The following is a 21,194-nucleotide window of genomic DNA, read 5'->3' as shown; positions in this document are numbered from 1 at the left end:
AGCCTCTTCTGAAAGTGCTAAAGTATCATTTGTTGGCACTTAGCTTCATGAAAGGTTTGTGTTTTTAAACACACCGTGCTTTGAGGATGTGTCGGTAGGTCTGCCAATTTATTTCCCCCACCATATCTCATTTGGACTCCCTTTGAAGTCAATGGGAATCAAGGCTGATTGAAAGTGCTTAGCGAAGCTTTGGGTGTGCGTGTGTTTTGTGGTGCGTGTTTTTAGTGGCTGGACTTTCCCTCTCCAGAACAAGCCATTCTTTACTCTGGAAGAGGCTTTCCTTGTCTCCTCGTGTTCTGGGAGTAAATGAGTGCTTACTCATGGAGCTAAACCCCAGAGAAGAAAATTTTTGGCAAAGATACAAAAAGAAAGTTTAAATTATTTAACAAAAATTAAACTGTGTTTTTAGGGAACATAAAGGGTAAAAGGCTCCTTTAGGGGAGGATTATATCTTATACTTTTACAGAATACACAGCGGCTGCTCAATATATTACTGTTAAGTAATGGCAAATTAGGGATGGGCAAGAAAATTATACGATACAACGTCATAAGCCGCATCTTACAATGAGTCTATCAACTGGAATGAGGTTTGAATTAAAACGTTGTTAGAGAGTATAGTTTTTGTTGTGCACGTTTATGTACGCTGCTACAAGGGCGTGCTCCCAATTGCAGGGTTCATCTACCAATCACCTGCCCATAAAGCCATCAGTCTACCTATTGCACTTGCTCAGACAATGATGGGTTGATTGTTATAGAACATGTCTTGAGGGTGGCTCGTTAGAATAGGCATGTGTATACGAGAAAGCTCGCCGCATTACGATGGAGATAATTTGCAGTATTCGTCTGTGGAAATAGTGTGTGTCGAGCCCAGCATCGCTGATACTGTGTCCAATTGGATGTGTTTCTTCTGTGTTTCTGGAGCATACAAGATATATCTCGTCTACATGATTGGTACTCTTGTATCTACTAACTTGTTGTGTTGTCCGTGGGTCAATGCCTTTTCTATTTCCTCCGCCTATATATATAAACATCTGAAACATAAAATGTGTTCTGAATAGCACTTATATTGTTGTTGTCTGTGGAAACAGAGGAGTGTAAGCTTCTTGCAGATTCTATCAACAGTTGTGAGTTCAGTGATCGCTGATGTGCTATGTGCGCTCGACTCCGTATCAGTACGATCAGACTGTGTGTCGATTGTCACTATCAGGACACAGTACAGACTTAGTGTCATACAACCAGCATATTGCTGAGTTCAGACGAGTGCAAAAGAGCTAGTATAGAATATGAGAAGCGAGATCTAGTGTAGCGCTGCATTATATTCTCTCTGCGTCACAGAATTGCCTGAAGTAATTGCAAGAGGCTGAGAGCAATATGCATTACATTAGTGGTAGGTTGCTGGTTCAGGAAGAGTTGCGGAGGTATCAAGTCTCTCTAAAGTAGCACTGTGCATGACCCACAAATGTGCGGTGTGTCATGTGTCCGAGACAGAAGTGGTAGATGTGTGTGCATCTCATATTTTTTAATGGAAATCTAATCTCATTGTCTACATCACACACGCACTATATCCCTGACTCTATAGTTGCCGGGCATCTCCTCGCTGCGTGTCATGTACGTCCCTAACATCCTCGTCGCACCTCCACCGGCTGCGTTCGCCACCCTTGAGCTGAATTCCAGCACTTCCACAGTTCGCCGTGGTGTCGTGAGTCGTCTACATATAAAAGAAAAGTTTCTAAGAGATAAGAACCAAACATGACAAAACAAAAATGTAAAAAGATGAAGCACAAAACTGTTCCAACTTCTAGTGCATAGCGTTGACCACTCCACAGCAACCCCAACAGCGTAAGTAGAAAAGAATGACCTGTAGCAGATACGATGGCAAAAGCAATGGTGAGTGCAGAGACGAGGCGGAGGCTCAGATCTATCATGCCGCAGTGCAGGAGTCCTAGATAGATGTATTAGAATTTAAGTCCTAATAAGTGGTAGGTAGCAGATATACCATATGCAGAGGCACCTGATACAGACCCATGAGGAGCCCTGTGCTTAAGCTGTCTTGCAGGTCGGGTTGTAGAGCTCAGTATGTGAGTGCTGTAGCCTTGTATTGACAGGGCATGAGTTGTCGCATCGTGCCACAGCTGGAGTGTCCAGCTTCTTGCCGCCTCTGTGGTTGCTCACATGGTGATTTTCAGGCCCGCTTGCTTCCAAGCGGAATTCCGCTGAAGCCTTCAGAGGAGAGGGACTTTGATGGTACCGACCAGCTTCCCGAACTTAGACTCTCTCTCGGGCATGTAAGTGGTCTGCGCTGTGGGATCCTCTGTACTCTGTTGTTTCCATGTCTACGTAGCGCCGGCTAGAAGAAGACCGGTGCATGTTGAACTGTGTAGACTGGGAAAAGGTGCGCCAATACGATGTGAGCATAGAGAGAGAAACCTACAGTCAATTGGAAAGGAGTAATTAACTTATTTTATTTTTTTAGCATCTATGTCATGTTTTGTTTTTACCCTAGTCTCCTTGGCTAGCTACTCTCGCTATAGCTCCACGTGTGATGTCAGCAGGCAGTGTTGGGCTGCGGGCATGCACCCTACCCTCTGTGATGGGAGAGGTGGACCTTAAGGTCAAGCCAGACCATTTGTTGGCCACTCCACAAAGCCTACCTGGGTGCGCATCAATATTGGTCACCGGAGAGAGGACCTGCTTTATCAAAGCCAGGACAGTATTATGGACCGAAGGTTTGGATGGCTGGTTGGTAGAGCGTCGGCAGTTTTTCTGTATTGTCTAGAGGACGTTCAGCTAGACACGTGGCTTTCTTTACATCAAAAAGAGACTAGAATGTAGGATTGAAGGTTTCATGTAGGCACTAGCTCTTCAGACTCATTTATTCTAGTTCACGTGAGGATTATTGTGCACTGGTGGTTCTTTTGCAATGTGATTCCACGGTTCAGTTTCTTCAGTGAGCAATGGCCGACTTGGTCTTAGCAGTCAGAGCATGGGCTCTAGTTTTGGGGATTTCCAATAGGACTCCCTATACACAATTATTCAAGCATTGAAATGCAAACCAGTCCTCCACTGGAAACCTACCTGGCTATGAGAGATGGGCCAGTATGAGACTTCCTGGGTGACCTCCAACGATCGTGGTGTACTAGGAGTCCTCATAGGATCACTTTTTACAATAGTCCAAGAGAAGTTTACAATCATGGCACTAAGACCTGGAACCTAGTGGTCCGCAGGGCAAGTGGAAAGTCACGGGTGCAGATGGCGCATGTCCCACAAGGTCGCCTTGTGCGTCGGAAGGCGGTGGCGGCCGGTGCCACAATAAGACGCATCCACAACTCCTATACTCTAACTCCTGCGAGCTCTTCTCTCCGCGCACATGAGAAGCACGCGCTCCCTCATAGCGCGTAGCGTGGGTCCGAGTGCTACGCTCTTAAGTCAGCGACAGTCCACCTGAACTAAAATCCTATCCTCATTTTTAACCCCTTCGAGGGGACAAGATCACTATGCATCTCCACCCTAACGAGCCCTCTCTTTACCGCTCACACTTGCTTTGAGCAGTCTGTGGAGTTAGGCTTAGCTCACGCATTTTATCTTTATAGCTCGACGCGCTAATATAGACCCGCTCAGCTATTACAAATGACCATACATCTACTCTGCGAGCCTCTTGCGTGAATGGAGATAGGTCATAGTGCTTTTATGTGCTGTTGGGTTAGCCCGTGTGAGCAACTCAAGAATAGTTGTTTTGTGCTAGCTCCATTCATTTGCCTGCAAATTTGATGGTGTCATTTTTTTTAACTAGCAGAGTGATATATCCATTGGCCGATGTAGATTGTTGTCGCAGCCAAAGTTCTTGTGAGTTATGGAAATTCCACTCGAGTCTTTCTTTCTCTGTGGAGCGAGAATCTACGGTTGTCGTCTACCAGTTTTCTTGGCTACTTACAAATTAAATCTTCAGTGAAGCATGACTGAGAACAAGTGTCCTTGGTGGTAGCGATGAGAGTCGCTTCTTTGGATACTATGCCCAAGAGTGGTAATAGCTCGGCGTCCATTCCCTTACGGGAGGTACGAGTGAACCACAAAAATGGAGATCAATTGATCGCCAATCTTCACGCAGGAACTGCCATATTGATCATCACACCCAGCAGAGAGACCTGACCACGTGTTACGAAAGGCTGCACTTTCGCAGCCCCACTCGCAGCACATGGGGAGGCTAGTGCTCTTTGCCCTTGTGCTCTCACATCCTAAGGCAGACCATGAGTCCATCAACGTTGTAATTTATATATACGTGTCGTGTGTTAGGTCATGTACTGAGCTAGGCTCTGTACAAGAGGGTACTGGAACATCACAAAGAGTTGAGTGTTTGTAGATCTTCTCGAGGTCATTTTCCTAATACTAAGGAATGATGAACCAATTTGTCTGTAATATAGTGGTCTTCTTAGCTCAAAGTGAGATACTTCTACTGAGAATTCTCTTTTTAGATCTGCATTCCACTGTTTAACTGGACTTTTTTATATCTAGCTTCTTGAGTTCTTTACATATTTTGGATATTAGTCCTCTATTGGAAGTGGAGTTGATAAAAATCTTTTCCCAGTCTATAGGATGCCACTTTGTCCAATTGATAGTGTCCTTTGCCTTAAAGAAGCTTTTCATTTTCATGTGGTCCCATTTATTAATAATTGATCTTAGTGCCTGTGTTATCAATGTTCTGTTAGAAAGTTGTCTCCTATGCCAATATTTTCAAGCCCATTCTTTAATTTCTCTTCTATCAGGTTCAGTGTATCAGGTTTTATGTTGAGATCTTTGATCCAGTTGGACTTGAATTTTGTGCAGGGTGATAAATATGGATCTATTTGCATTCTTCTATGTGAAGACATCCAGTTTGCCTAGCACCATTTGTTAAAGATGCTGTCTTTTCTCCAGTGGAACACCACTTTAATTATGTGTCTTATTTTAATAGCTTTCAATTGCCATTTTATTGTGTAGTGCCTAGCTCTAAAGTTGCAACTTATAGTCTTCTGTTCTGGTATGATTTTTGTCTCTCCACAATTATTTATTGAACATACTAATATGTAATACCTTAGTAACTGTCTTACTTTGGGTTACTGTTGCTAAGATGAAACACTGACCAAAAGCAAGTTGAGGAGGAAAGGGTTTATTTGGCTTACCCTTTCATATCCATAGTCCACCACTGAAGGAAGTCAGGACAGGAACTCAAATGCAGTGAGAACCTGGAGGCAGGAGCTGATTCAGGCTCACAGAAGGGTGCTGCTTATTGGCTTGGTCCCCGTCACTTGCTCAGTCCTTCTTCCTTATAGAGTTCAGGACCACCAGCCCAGGATAGATCCACTCACAATGGCTGGTCCCTCCCATGTCAATCACTAATTAAGGAATGCTTTCTGGAGACTTGCCTTCACCCCAGTCTTATGAAGCCATTTTCTCAATTGAATTTCCCTCCTCTCAGATGACTCTAGTCTGTGTTCAAGTTGAACATAAAATTAGCCAGCACAGTAACCATATTTGGAAACATGTCCTTTAAAGTAGACATTAAGAAAATATTTGATTGTAGGTGATTATGATTTGACATCCTTTCCTGAAAAGGAAAATTTGAAAATATTAATGATAGGCATGGGGAAAATATGATGATTTCAAGTGAGGGAGAGAGAGAGAGAAGAGAGAGAGAGAGAGAGAGAGAGAGAGAGAGAAGAGATATTTATTAGAAGAAACCAATCCCATTGAAATATTGGTCTTAGAGTTCTAGTTTTCATAATTGAAAACATAAATTTCTGTTGTTTTAGCCATACAAACATGGGTATTTGTTTAGCAGACTACTGAGCAATTTATCAGTATCTTCAAATGCTTCCTATGCGTTCTACCTTTATATCTCTAGCAATTTGACTTTGCATCATCTGCCTATACCAAAACCATTGTTATTATATTTTATCTTTTTCTCTGTTATTACCCTGTTTTATGGAAGGACTGGTGATTTTGCACAATCCAGGGAAGAACTCAGAGTTGGGGACATACAAGACATGATATGCCACCTTTCCCTGTTTAAAAAAATGAATCCTTCTGTTTGTTTTAAAATGTTTATAGGCCTTTAGGTAAGATGGCAAAGATGGATACTTTTGGAAAAATTAGAGAAGGACAGCTTTTCTCACTTTCATACTCAGTAGGTAACAAAGACTGTCAGTGCACAATATTCAGCTCCACTCTTAATTTGTATCTGAGATGAGACTATATAGAGAAGCTGTAAGTATACTACCAGGTAGACGCTAGAGATACTTTTGTTGACCAGACTTGTCTATGCTAATACAACTGGTACAATTTTCTTGGGGGCCTGTATTCTTTACTTTGAGTTTGCTATTGGATGTGGTTCTTTAAGCAACAACTGCCAACTTCATCACACCTCTGTGCTTGCTTTCTGGAGGCCATCAGGCTGGTGTACCACTCAAGTTCCCCCTGAGTAGTACTGGGTTGGGAAAGGGTATTGGACCTGCACCCAAGAATCCATGGCTCCTACTTGCCATTTGTATACAGTTCTATTGTCATTGCAAATGGCCTCAGCAGGAGGCAGTGGGGTTACTAGAATATAGTACACATTCTGGGGAAGGTTAACTGATGGAACTCTCTCTGTGAAGCTATGGGGAATTGACTATCCATATCAAGGTAGACTTCCTAGTACAGCTGCTTTGGGGTTCCCTGTGCTGCTCCTGTAGGCAGCCCCTCACCCATACTCTGCAAGTAAGCCCAAATGCCTTGCTTATTAAAATTGAACTTTGGGGAATTCTACTTTATTTATTTATTTATTTATTTATTTATTTATTTATTTATTTATTTATTTATTTTGTTGGGACATAAGGAGATGGTAGATGTTGTTTTAATCTTTCTGTAAAAGTAATGACAACAAAGTTCCAAGTGATGATGGCCCTATCCATATTGTCTGGTTTCCATGTTATTTCTTGTTTCTTCCATGGTCTTTGCTAGAAATCAGGCCTTACTCCAAACAACAACCTTTTTGTTGCAGTGCATAGCACGGCAGCTTATGTAGCACCTGTCAGCTTCTCTACCAACTATGGACCTTTATACACTGCACCTGTGTTTTAAAATGGAACACATATCTCAAGATCACTACAGCTCAGACATGCTTCTATCTTGTGATGACATGAACCATCCAAACGTGCACATGTTCTGTGTCTGAGTTTCAGCCTGAAATGATCTAGGCATGGCAGTCTTTCTAGAATTTATGACTTTGACCATGGCATCTCCACTCCTGAGCTAACACCACTGCTAACTTAGGCCTGTTATACCTGCTCTGCTTGTATTCCTGCTGTTTTTAGTCTAATAGGGTATGTCATGTCAGAGTGTTTCAACACTGACTCACAAATGACTGTGCAGAGATAAGGGAGTCTTCTTAAGTTGTAGAATCAAGGCAAAGGCCAATTCTTATCTATAAATATGTTCTCTCGGGGATATTTCCTTTCTTTGAACTCCTAAATTATTTTCAGTCTATACTACAAATTAGCTTTTTTTTTTTTATACAACTGACCTCACATTTTTCTTATCAATTAGTTCATGTGAATTTTCTTTTGAAAACTTTATTATGAAATCCCAGTCATGTGCATTCATTGAAAATGTATTCTGAGCATAGCAAAATATAAAACCTCGGAGAGTTTAAAAAAAACAAAAGACATCCATTTTGTCTTGCTGCATTAGTTACACTCTTTGTGAATGTGTTTCAACTTTAGGTGACACAGGTGTGTTTTGTCATATTCCTTTCAGAGTGCTTTTCGGATGCATGAGTTTAAAATTTAATGTAATTGTGTTTGCCAGTGGTTTTCACTTTATATGTATGCTGAGACACAGCTCCCATTTCATGGACTCAGTTGTTGGCTTAAATGCATTGCCTTTTGATTCTTAATATTATTTAAGATTTTTAATTTGTGTAGCACATTATTAAATTTGCATGTGCATGTACATGTTGAATACACAAGAGAACACCTGACAGAAACATGAAAATGTTAATGGAATTGAGAGATTAAGTCATGGCTAGAGAGTAGTTATGTGGCTCCTTCTATATTTGAATGTGAAATTTTATATTTTGTATCCAGATTCTCTTTCATAATTTGAAATACTGGATGGAATGGTAACAAAAATAAGGAAATTTAAAATATCTGTTTCTGTGCCACCTTGTCTTGCTAATATTTTTTTCCTGAGCATCTGGCTGAATTGTCTCTCTGTATCTCTTTCTCTCTCTCTCTTTTTTTTTTGATCTTTACTGTTCTCCGATTAGATCATACAAGGAGAGTGTCATGTTCATCATGACATCTGGAGACAAATGGATGCAAATGGATGGAACTAGAAAATATTGTCCTGAGTGAGGTAACCCAGACTCAGAAAGACAAACATGGTATGTACTCACTCATAAGTGGACACTAGATATAAAGCAAAGGATAATCAGATACAACCCACAGCTCCAGGAAACAAGGAGGATCCTGAGGGACACATGCATCACTGGGGGAAGGGGAAATAGAGGAGATCTCCATGAGTAAACTGGGGATGGGGGGGCAATAGAGGGGTGGGGATGGTGGATAAGAACATGAGGGGACAGGTTAGTCAAGCTGAGGGAGGGACAGGTTGGGAGAGCAATGAAAGAGCTATCTTAATAGAGGGAGACATCATGGAGTATGGGAGAAACCTGGTGCTAGGGAAATTCCCAGAAATCCATAAGGACAACTCCAGCCTAGACTACTAGTAACAGTGGAGAGAGTACCTAAACTGGCCTACCCCAGCAATCAGATTGGTGACTACCCTAACTGTCATCATAGAGCCTTCATCCAGTAACTGATGGAAGCAGATGCAGAGATCCACAGCCAAGCACCAGGCCGAGTTCTGGGAGCCCAGGCGAAGAGAGGGAAGAGGGATTATATGAGCAAGGGGAAGTCAAGATCATGATGGGGAACCCTACAGAGACAACTGAACCAAGCTCAAAGGAACTTACAAAGTTTAGACCGAGAACTGTGGAACATGCATGGGACTGGACTAGGCCCTCTGCATATGGGAGATAGTTCTGTAGCTTGAGGGGCCCCTGACCGTGGGATCAGGATTTATCCCTGGTGCATAAGCTGGTTTCTTGAACCCACTACCTATGGTGGAACACTTGCTCAGCCTTGATGCAGGGGGAGGGGCCTGGTCCTGCCTCAACTAAATGTGTCAGGCTTTGCTGACTCCTCATGGGAGGAAGGGATTGGTGGGGGGGGGGGCAGAAGGGAGCAGGAGGAGGGATGAATGGGGGAATCTGTGATTGGTAAATAAAATGAATAAAAAAATTGTTAAATTAAAAAAAGAGTGTCATGTTTAAGCAAATGTTGAGGTCAAAATAAAAAAAATTAAAAATTTTCAATATCTTAAACAATTTCTGCTGTTGTTAAAAAGAATATATTATTTTGACTTTTTAGTTTAGAACAATAAAATTATTATTGTTATTATTTGCATCTTTTTAGATAAATTCTTTGAGAATTTCGTACATCATGTTTTGGTCGTATGCCTTCCCTCAGTTTTTCTCCAAATCATTCTCCATTCCCTGCCCACTCACTTTGTGTTTGTGTATTTTTTTTTTTAATCTTACAAAACCAATTTTGTGTCATTCAAATGTTCTTGGCTTTGGTTCTTACATTGTATGCCCATCTTGAGTCAGTAGAGGCTCAACACATCTCTGTTACTTAGAAATCTGGGTTAACAGAGAGGCCATTTATCTCTGACTTTACAAGGCACATTGTCAAAGCAGGAGATCTTAGGTGGTCTTTCTAACCAAGAATTAAATGCTCAGCTGGAAAGTGGCTTCCTCTTATACCTCATTAGTCAGAATCAGTTACATTAACTCAAAACCTTATTTGGGGTATCAAAAAATGTTTGATGAATAGCACCAAAGACAATTTGTTTAAAACTGCTTTATAATTTGCTTAAGAATGGTCTAGTATATTTTCTCCAATACTATGAATTACATCTTGACATAAAGCAAACAATAGGTAATTCTTTTCCATTTAAAACGCTCATATTTTTCTTTATGTTATAAAACATGAGGATATGTTAAATATCTTCACATTAAAATAATATTAAGGTGAACTGTAGATATAATAATTGTGAGCATAGTTTTGAAAGTCTAGCTTCTTGCCGGGCAGTGGTGGCGCACGCCTTTAATCCCAGCACTCGGGAGGCAGAGCCAGGCGCATCTCTGTGAGTTCGAGGCCAGCCTGGGCTACCAAGTGAGTCCCAGGAAAGGCGCAAAGCTACACAGAGAAACCCTGTCTCGAAAAACCAAAAAAAAAAAAAAAAAAGTCTAGCTTCTTATGTATTCTGTGTAATTTAAGTGGGAAGGTGAAGGCTGCCCATGTAGCTCGCTTGCTTAGCCTGCACACAGCCCTTCATCCAGTTCCTAGAATTATGTGAACCAGGCATGGTGGTACACATGCTGGTCTAGCATGGCAGGCCATACAGGTGGGTTAATCAGAGCTTCAAGATCAACCTCAGCAGCATAGTCCTTGAATGCATGCCTGCTCTTTTCTAAAATCAAAAAGAAGATGATGACTAGGGGTTTGACAGACAAAACAATGGCGTCATAAGGCATTTAAACTGTTGGAAAGTGACTGTGATAAAATAGCTTTACATTTAGTATAGAAACCCAGTAATTCTGAGAACTGTACGGAGAGATAAAGAGAAAGATAATCACTGGATATAATGAGAAAAATATGAGACTCCAACAAACCCATGCAATAGTTAAGGGCGTAGCTAGTTTCTGCGTCACCTCAATGATATACTTGGCTCTGAGAGTCCATTTTTGAGGGATCCATCCTTTAAAAGTCCCTCAAACCCTGTCTTGTTATTTTCCCATAACATAAAGGGGAATGCCTTAGATAAAGTGCTGAGAGAAAGGGGCTCACCAACCACTTTCCAATCATTTTCCGTTGAAATATTTTCAGTGACCTTGTCAAAAGAAAATAAATTTCACATCAATAGGTTTAATAAAAAATAATAAATGACCATATCACTTGTCTTTTTTTTTTTCTGGCTAAGTAGATGTCTTTGTCCAATCTAGGGCTCTGGAAGTGTTTTCTTTTTAGGGAGGCAAGTTGGATGATATCATTTATAAGGTTTAAGTTGTCAAATGTGCTATCGTTAGCCCACTAATGTATGTCTGTGGGGGAAACATTCTCCTAACTGCTGCTGTTCATAAACCACTCGGTCTGTGGTGTAGTATTTTATATTTTCAGTGGAACACCTCTTGTGCATTACAGTTCCTTTCTGACTTAGACGTGCTCTATTACTTTCGATCTCAAGTATGGCCCACGCCAACCTTTGTGATGTATTTATTCCTCCCTCCATAATAACAGAGATGATATGAAGGTATCGGTTTACACCACTATGTTAACAGGAGTCATTTAAGAAGGGCCACATCTGACCCTTCTCTGCCCAAACAATCCCTTCAATTGACTGAGAAATGCTTGCATTCAGATGTGAGTACTTGTTAGTTGACAAATTAAAATCCTGAACAATAGAAATTTTGCATTGCACATTATTTATTTCTGGGAGCTAGATAAGAAATGTTTCAGAAAGAAATTGCAGTCACTTGGCAGGCAATCTTCCTTCAGTTATGAGATGAGAAGATTGATGGGGTCCCAGGAGTTTGTTTTGGATGTCAGCAACTGCAGCAGAGGTTCCTTTCAAGGACAGTGGCAACAGCACATGAATTCACTAGGCAGAGTTCAGGCCTTAATACTCCCAAAGTGTGGAAAATACTATGGATTCAATACAACAGAGAGATGAGACTGTAGTATGGAGATGACTGAAAGAATAGAAATTATCTTTAGATTGTTTTCAGGATATTTGGGGGATCAGGTCTTGATACATACATTTGAACATTGGAAGTAGCATTTATCATGAGGATTCTGACAATGAGACACACCTGGATTATGAGAATCTTTGAAGACTAATGCAGTAATGCATGTGGTGGTGATATTTTGTGCTGAAATGTGATATTTTATTTGTATGTTAGTAAATAAAGTTTTCCTGGTGATCAAAGTTCACATAGCAAGCCATAATCAGAAGTCAGGCGATAGTTGCACACACCCTTAATCCGATCACATGGCAGGCAGAGTCTCTGTGTGGTCAAGGACATAGCCAAGCGTGGTGACATGAGCCTCTAATCCCAGTACCAACCATAGAGACCTGGTGGTCTGTATAGACAGGCAGTGACAAGGAGGTGATGTGGCTGGGCTTAGAGCCAATGAGAAGGTAGAACAGAAAGACAAGGCTAGTCAGTGGCTCTTTGCTGTAGCATGAATCTTAAAAGTCCTTATTAATAAAATCAAACCCGAGGCAAGTTATTGGGGTCCATGCTGGTAGATCAGAGAGACAGAACAAGCCACAGCTATCTCACCTTGTCAGTTCCTCAGCTGGTCTTGTCTCCTCAGACTGGAGGCCTCTGAGTCTTCATCTGGAATGGGTCTCAGCTGAATTACTGCTGAAAAGCCTGAATGCTTAACCAGCCAAAATCTTAACCAGCCAAAAGCCTCTAGTTTCTGGTCCTCACACCTTAATATATCTTTTTGCTACCACCACTCCCTGGGATTAAAGGCTGGCTTTCTGGGATTAAAGGCGTGTGTCACCATGCTTGGCTATTTCCAATGTGGCCTTGAACTCACAGAGATCCAGAGGGATTTCTATCTCTGGAATGCTAGGATTAAAGGTGTGAGTGCCACCATTTTCTAGCCTTTGTATCTAGTGGCTGTCTGTTCTCTGACCCCAGATAAATTTATTAGAGTATACAATATTTTGGGGAACACAATACCACCACATTTCCTCTCTTTTTGTCTAAAATTAAAAAAGCTTATAACTAATACAAGAAAAACTATCTTCAATAAGTATATACAATATATACAGCCAAAATTACATTAATGATGTCTAGTCCATTAACATTTGACAGATCCAGACAAAAAAAACTCCATTATATATTAACAATGTCCAGTCCAGTAACATCTGATAAACTCAGACCAAAAAATTTTCATTACTTATCTTATTTAAAACAAGTAGTTCCTTTTTAAAAGTAGATTCCATAATCTCCCTTTTTATCTTATCATATCCATATTTTCTCTTTTTTCTTTTCATAATAGATTCATTAGTCTGCCTTTTGTCATTTTTATATCTTCCCCTTTTTCTTCAGTGTAGATTCAGTGATATACCTATTTATCCTATTATTTCTTTATCTTTTTTCTCAGAGTAGATTCGATGATCTATCTCATATCTATATTCTCTTTTTCTTTTTGCTTTCTAGGGGTGAAGATATCTTTAGGGAATCTTGAAAAGAAAATTTTGGGGTTAATCATCAAGTCCTATATCATTTGTCCAGTCTCTGCATAATAGGAAAGTTCAGGGCTTGTTTCAAGTCCTTGTTTGAATAGTTTGTCAGGCTGGATCATCTCAACTAGTTTCAACATCTCGAAATTGTCCTGACCAGTTTGTAGTCCAAAGTCGATTTTTCCTTGGTGTTAATCGGCTTAATGGCTTTATCATAGTCCTTTTGAAGATTTCAAAGTTGCTGTTAGGTGTGGTCATGGTTTCCCGCAGATTTTTTTTTTTTTTTTGTGCCTCCTCTGTGGTTTGGAGCAATCACAGTCTGATAAATGTCTGTCTCTCGGAACCATGAACATTCTTCCCTAGTACAGGAAATCTTCACAGCAATTTTTCCCCACCAGTTGTCTTGCCAAACTTTTCCAAACTGACCTTTGCTGATGCTTTCTTGTAACACGATGGTCCTGGCAATTCTTCTCTGAACCAGCAGCAGTAAACCCTTCGTCCCAGGTAGCAGCATCACCGCAGTCACCAACATGATGAGAAGGAGCTGGCAACGTGGAGCAGTAGCCACTGCTTCCATGTTCCCACCACTGTTTGTGGTTCAGTCCAGGCCAAAGCTTCTCCCAAACCTCCTAGGCCGGCCTCAAACTCGGGATCCTCCTGCCTCTGTCTCCTTCAGCAAATTCTACCAGCGTGTGCCACCACCACCAGCTGAGTGTAGCTTGGGCCTGAGCTGGGGCTCACAAGGCCACAGGCAAACAGCTTTTTCATGAATTCGTAACACGAACGTTGGGCGCCAGATGTAGCATGAATCTTAAAAGTCCTTATTAATAAAATCAAACCCGAGGCAAGTTATTGGGGTCCATGCTGGTAGATCAGAGAGACAGAACAAGCCACAGCTATCTCACCTTGCCAGTTCCTCAGCTGGTCTTGTCTCCTTAGACTGGAGGCCTCTGAGTCTTCATCTGGAATGGGTCTCAGCTGAATTACTGCTGAAAAGCCTGAATGCTTAACCAGCCAAAATCTTAACCAGCCAAAAGCCTCTAGTTTCTGGTCCTCATACCTTAATATATTTTTTTGCTACCACCACTCCCTGGGATTAAAGGCTGGCTTTCTGGGATTAAAGGCGTGTGTCACCATGCTTGGCTATTTCCAATGTGGCCTTGAACTCACAGAGATCCAGAGGGATTTCTACCTCTGGAATGCTAGGATTAAAGGTGTGAGTGCCACCATTTTCTAGCCTTTGTATCTAGTGGCTGTCTGTTCTCTGACCCCAGATAAATTTATTAGAGTACACAATATTTTGGGGAACACAATACCACCACACTTTGCTACTTCTCTGATCTCTTCAGCTATTATCCCTGTATTTGGCTCTGTGTTTAAGACTGTTTAGAAATTTGTCTACAGCATGTAAGTGTTTTTATTTGTTTGTTTGTTTTGTTGTTTGTTTGTTTGATTTTTGGATTTTTCAAGACAGAGTTTCTCTGTGTAGCCTTGGTTGTCCTGGAACTCACTCTGGAGATCAGGCTGGCCTCGAACTCACAGATATCCACCTGCCTCTGCCTCCCACGTGCTGGGATTAAAGGTGTGTGCCACCATTACCCAGCTGCATGTAAGTTTTTCCAGAAGTTCAGCAGAAGTGAGAATGAGGAATAGAGGTAAATGAAAGTCAAGGAAAACTGTGATGGCAGATGGTCTTGTCCCAAGGATAGGATGCAGAAAACACAATTACCTTATTTTCTAACTGCATGCTAGGTACAAGATGTAAGCATTGAGTATAAATAGCACAAACATCTACATTCATTTTTACCAGACGCCCCAAATGATGGAAATGTAGGTTTCATTTAGACATTGCTATTTAGATGCTATTGTATGATTCAAAGATAAAAGAAGACGATCAGACATTAGAATAATGGCTGATACAAAAACACTATCACTAGATGAACTTGTTCATGTGTTTCCTGAAAGTTTGCAATTTTTGAAATATGTCAGATCTGAGGGGGAAATACAAAGTAAAAGACAAACCATTTCCTATTTCTATTTCTACCTTTTTTGTTTGTTTGTTTTGGTTTTTTTTTTTTTTTTTTTTTTTTTTGAGACAGGGTTTCTCTGTGTAGCTTTGCGCATTTCCTGGAACTCACTCTGTAGCCCAGGCTGGCCTTGAACTCACAGAGATCCACCTGCCTCTGCCTCCCAAGTGCTGAGATTAAAGGCATGCACTGCCACCGCCCGGCCCCAGTTCCTATTTCATCTGGTGGAAGTGGTAGTAGAGTAGAGTCAGTGCTGAATTTGGATGGAGATGAGAGGGATTCAGATTCTGGGCTTTGACATAAACCACCTATGTTATGAGAGGAGGCCATCCTACATGTTTGTTTCTCATCTATAAAAATTAGTTAAGATAATTTTTTTTTGCAGTAGATGGTAGTGAACACAGAGAGCCATAGCAGACCAATATATGTAGACAATGAAAGATTGTATAGCACTCAGCTCTAAAGTGGACATTTATGCCATACGATCTCCTTCAAAGGCTCAGAGATCACTGGAAAAGAGGGACAGAAAGATTGTAAGAGCCAGAGGCCGTGGGTGATTACAGTGAATGAGTGTTTTCTGGACATAGCAGGGTAGGTGCCTGTATAAATTAACAGTGATTGTGACAGCCTGCACAAGACTGGTGACACTCACATCAAGTCAGATAGTATTCCAGCACAGAGCAGTAAGAGATCCAAGAGGCCTACCCCTAGCCAAGGATGTCGACTTGGTAGGGTAGCCATGCTCCGGTAGTTGGCCCTACATACATGACCCATGTTCAGACTGGCAGCACTAAGTGGAATCCATAGATTTAAAAAAAATTGAGCACCTGAAGTTGGGAGGGAATAGTAGTTGAGGTAGGCAAAGTATTGTAGGGGAAGAAGTGGGGAGTGGACTTGGTCAAAACACATTATGTGAATATATGCAATTCTTAATCAATAAAAAACTGAATTATAATTGTGACAGAGACTGCCGTTACTCACTATTATTTATTCATTCTTTCTTCTATACCAGTCCAGTTCACAATAGTTAACTGGAAAACACTGCTTCTTTTGTATGGAGAGGTGGTCACATCATCAGGTTTTGAATGTAATCAGAAGTGCCATGTGCTACCTTAAAAAGGAAAGATATGAGCCGTTTCCTCTCTGTTTTTTCAAATCCCGTCATTTGGCTGTCTGGAATGCACATGTACTGGCTAAGCTGCACATGGTCCACTCTGCAAAGAAGAAGGGACAGTACATTATGGATGACAGAACAGTGTGCTTGAAGGAGCCAGGTTTCTGAGAACTTAATGAAGCAGAGTTAGCCTTCAGATTTTTGTATGATAGGAATTTTCTTTATATTCTGTTGAACTATCATTTGTGGTAAACATAAGCCCTGAACTGATTACCTTTCAACTGATCAGGACTAATAATTACAATACTCAATATAAAAACTTCCATCAAAGTTCTGGCATGCAATGGAGGTATAATAAGTTACAGTTAATAGAGGAAATTTTAAATGTGAAACAAGATTGTGACTAATATTCAGCTGTTTACTTTTAAAAATTTAAAATCGGTCTATCTTGATACTGCTAGTAATGATGATAGAAATGGAACAAAAGAGACAGGAAAAAAACAACGAAGACAAGAGATGAGCTTAATTAAGTCACAAGGAGGTCAACTCCTTTCTGAAGTCTTCTCTCTTCTCCTTGAAGAAACTGTAATTCTCCTTTGTACCTCCAATTATATGGTCTTCAATCCACGCATTACCACATCCTTTATACCTCTGGGCACAGTTGAGCTTCCTTTAGCAATCTCTGTGGGGCCCCTATTCTGTGGCAGGATCTTGTATCTTATCAGCTCTAGCCCTGTGAGCTCCAGGAAGGCAGGGCTCACTCTATAGAGAATCTCTGGTTCTACTTGTGGCCTGATATATTTTCCAGAAATGCTGACTAACTACTATGTAAGAGAAAATTGTTTTAGTTTTGAAGGTCATTCAACTGCAGCATATAGTAAAAGATCCGGGTTGGCATGGAGTTAGTGCTTAGTAAAAACTTTGCCTTGCTTGTTTATTTGTCATCCATCAAGAGAGCACTGGTAGATAGAATGCTGTGTAGCTAGAGTTTTCCGCCTTGCCCACAGTCAGGACAAATCTTTGTCACCCGCCAGTCCCACAGCCGCTCAGACCCAACCAAGTAAACACAGAGACTTATATTGCTTACAAACTGTATGGCCGTGGCAGGCTTCTTGCTAACTGTGCTTATAGCTTAAATTAGTCCATTTCCATAAATCTATACCTTGCCACGAGGCTGGTGGCTTACCGGCATCTTCACATGCTGCTGGTCATGGCAGCGGCTGCAGTGTCTCTCCATCTCAGCCTTCCGCTTCCCAGAATTCTCCTCTCTCCTTGTCCCACCTATTTCCTGCCTGGCCACTGGCCAACCAGTGTTTTATTTATTGACCAATCAGAGCAATTTGACATACAGACCGTCCCACAGCAATGCTGTGTTTTGAATCTGCCTTGCTTGTGATTTCAATATTAGAATCCTCTTGTCTTTTAACTTATTCTCTAATCCCATGGCCATGTTCAGTAGCTCCTGCCCATTTCTATCTTTCCCTTCCTGATGACTCTGTCCTAGGCTGTTCCTGGCTAGATTTGTTCTTCCTAGTTTCTGTTCTTGCAGACCTGCCTCTGTGTCACTATATTACTCCATCTTTCCTTCTGCCCACTTTTATAAACACCACTGGGACATCATTTACAGATAGTCTGCCCTTTCTTGATGAAACAATCTTTTTTCTATTGAAGTATTATCAGTCATCAATGTGCTCAAGGGAAGCAACCCTTGACCAGTAAAATAAACCATCAATAATTTACGTTGGTAGTGTTATATTTGTTTTCAAATAAGAGAGAACCCAAGTAATAGTTACTTAAATGTAATGGAATGTTATTTCTTTTTGGCGTCCACATCCAAAAATTGAGAGTTTGGTGTAGCTAGAGTTTTCCTGCCTTGCCCACAGTCAGGACAAATCTTTGTCACCCGCCGGTCCCACAGCCGCTCAGACCCAACCAAGTAAACACAGAGACTTATATTGCTTACAAACTGTATGGCCATGGCAGGCTTCTTGCTAACTGTTCTTATAGCTTAAATTAACCCATTTCCATAAATCTATACCTTGCCACATGGCTGGTGGCTTACCGGCGTCTTCACATGCTGCTGGTCATGGCGGGGGCTGGCTGTGTCTCTGCTTCAGCCTTCCGCTTCCCAGAATTCTCCTCTCTCCTTGTCCCAACTACTTCCTGCCTGGCCACCTACTTCCTGCCTGGCCACTGGCCAATCAGTGTTTTATTTATTGACCAATCAGAACAATTTGACATACAGACCATCCCACAGCAGTTTGGAGCACCACAGGTCTTTGTTTACAGAGTTCTCAGGAATTCAAGCCCTTCCTATCACATATCTACATTTCAAAGTTCTCATCCTTAAAATCATCTTGTGGCAATTAATATTAGGTCAAGATGTAGCTATCTAGTTTTTGGTCAAGCTAGCAGGCAAGGGGAAGGGATATAGAAGAAAAATACAGGAGCATCCTAATTGTATATTCAGAAAGGTTTCCAGAATATACCATTTGATATGTCTGGTAGTACCCATTGGCTAGAACCTAAACAGTGATAGGATCAAAATTTATTACCAAGGGAGTTGGTAATAATTTATTCTAGGTTACCCAGAGCTCAGTTGATAGGCAGAAAGGTAAGAAGAGCCTAAAAAGCGTGAACATCCTTTTTGACTCATTTATCAAACACTGCATTAAGAGGTACTTATCACTGGGATCTGGCATAGCTCCCAGGCTCTTGATTTGCAAGTGTGGTCTCTAGCTGATCATGCTACTGAGAAGTGATTGGATCAGGAGGTTGCAAATCTTATCAATGGACCAAATCATTGAGGAGTTTATAGCTGAATGAGCTAAAAGAGAGTGGATTTAGGAGGTAGCTTGACGCTTGGGGTATATCTCTAAAGAACACACTTTGTCCCGGCCCTTTGAGCTTTCTCTTATTGCATCTCAGGTGATCAGCCACCTTAATTACATGCTCCCTCTATCATGATATTCCGTCTCTACACAGATTCAAAACAACAGAGCCAGCCAAGCTCATGCTGAACTCTGTGAAACTGTGAGCCAAAAATAAACTTCTCTTTTCTGAGCTGGTGTTTCTTGGTGCTGTAAAGCTGACTAACAAGGGAATGCACTTAGCTTTTCTAATAAAATGTGTGGAGTTGTCTAATGGAAGATTTTGGGAAAGGCCTACCTCCCTAATAAAAGTAAATAAATAAAACGAGAGAGAGAAGAGAGCTGGTTAGCTTCTTTTCTTATCTATTAGACATTATTTCTAGACCATAAATGCCAGAATGCTTCTGTGATACAGAGCTGAACAAGTCAAAGTGGAAATGGACATAGATGATTATGAACAGATACCATCAGGGAGTCTCTGAATCGCTATAAACTTCTGCACATGGAGTATGTACAAATAAATGTTCATATGCTTAAGCCATGAGCATTAGCCAATGTGTCATGTGCAGCTAAAATACTAAAATTAACACAGGTCTTCTTACTAACAGAACAAAGCTGAAATATTTTGACATAGTGGGGAAATGCTTTAAAATCTAGCCTTACCTGTCCCCATTTTTTCCTCTGCATTTCTTCTTTCCTCTCCTACACAAAGGAGAATTACACCCAGCCACCATCACACAGAACTTCTATCATTCGTGGTCAGATCCACCAGCTAAGATACCTACAAAACAACCCTGTGGGTCAGGTATACAACATATACAACCTACACAACAGAGCATGAATCTGAAACATTTAGGATTCTGTGATTTAGGGATAAAACGAAAATGGCTTTTGAGTGCATGACTTGAACTATCTGCTAATGGGCTGGGGAGGTGGCTCAGTCAGTAAAATGCTTTCTCTGCAAATATAAGGGCCTGAGCTTGACCCCATAAAAAATGAAAAGACTCTGGCTCAGCCTGCCAGGCACAGCATTCTTGCCGTCCCAATGCTGGGGAGGCAGAGGTGGGCAGATCTCCCTGGGACTCATTGGTCAGTCAAATTTGACTGCTTTGTGAGCTCCAGACTAGTGAGAAAGCCTTCCTCAAAATTACGCATTTCAAAAGAAGGTAAACAGAGCCTAAGAAATAGTACCCAAGACTGTTTTCTGGTCCACTCGTGCATCTGAAGATACATGCACAAACATTTTCACACACAAGTGTTCTTTAACATGCTCAAATGAATACATAAACACAAATGTACACACACTATGTATAGATTCATTACATTTTTGTGTATCTAATTGCATCATTGAACACAAAATATCATTTACATCTATATCTGGCTTAATGTGAGACTTTCTGAAGGGCAGTATACTAGCCAATGCCTCAGCAGAAAAATAAAGGCATAAAAAAGTGGTATTTGTGCAGTGTATAGAGAAGAAAATAATCAGGATTGTGGTTGCTATCCAGATAGTAAAGCACACAGGAATTGCTGACATAGAGTGGTAATTATTCCCAATATTAATAATAGGAATATTATATAGGAATTCAGCCTCTATTAGTATGTAGCTTTGTTCATAGAATCATGGAGAATAAATATTTTTGAGCGTTCCTCTTTTGCTTTGGTAGGCTCTTTCACTAAGGACACCCAACGGGAAACCAGAGCAAAGACATAACCCGGCTTACATGCTCTCCAGAGTCTATTAGATTTCATAGCATAGTAGATAGGGGCAGGTGGAGAGCATTTCTGTGGCTTAGCATTGGTGCATGGCCAGGAATATTACAGTGTTTCTTATCATTTCTA

Source organism: Peromyscus leucopus, chromosome 20 (genome assembly GCF_004664715.2).
Source record: "Peromyscus leucopus breed LL Stock chromosome 20, UCI_PerLeu_2.1, whole genome shotgun sequence".
Classification (NCBI taxonomy): Eukaryota; Metazoa; Chordata; class Mammalia; order Rodentia; family Cricetidae; genus Peromyscus; species Peromyscus leucopus.
Note: the sequence above shows the minus strand (reverse complement) of the source record.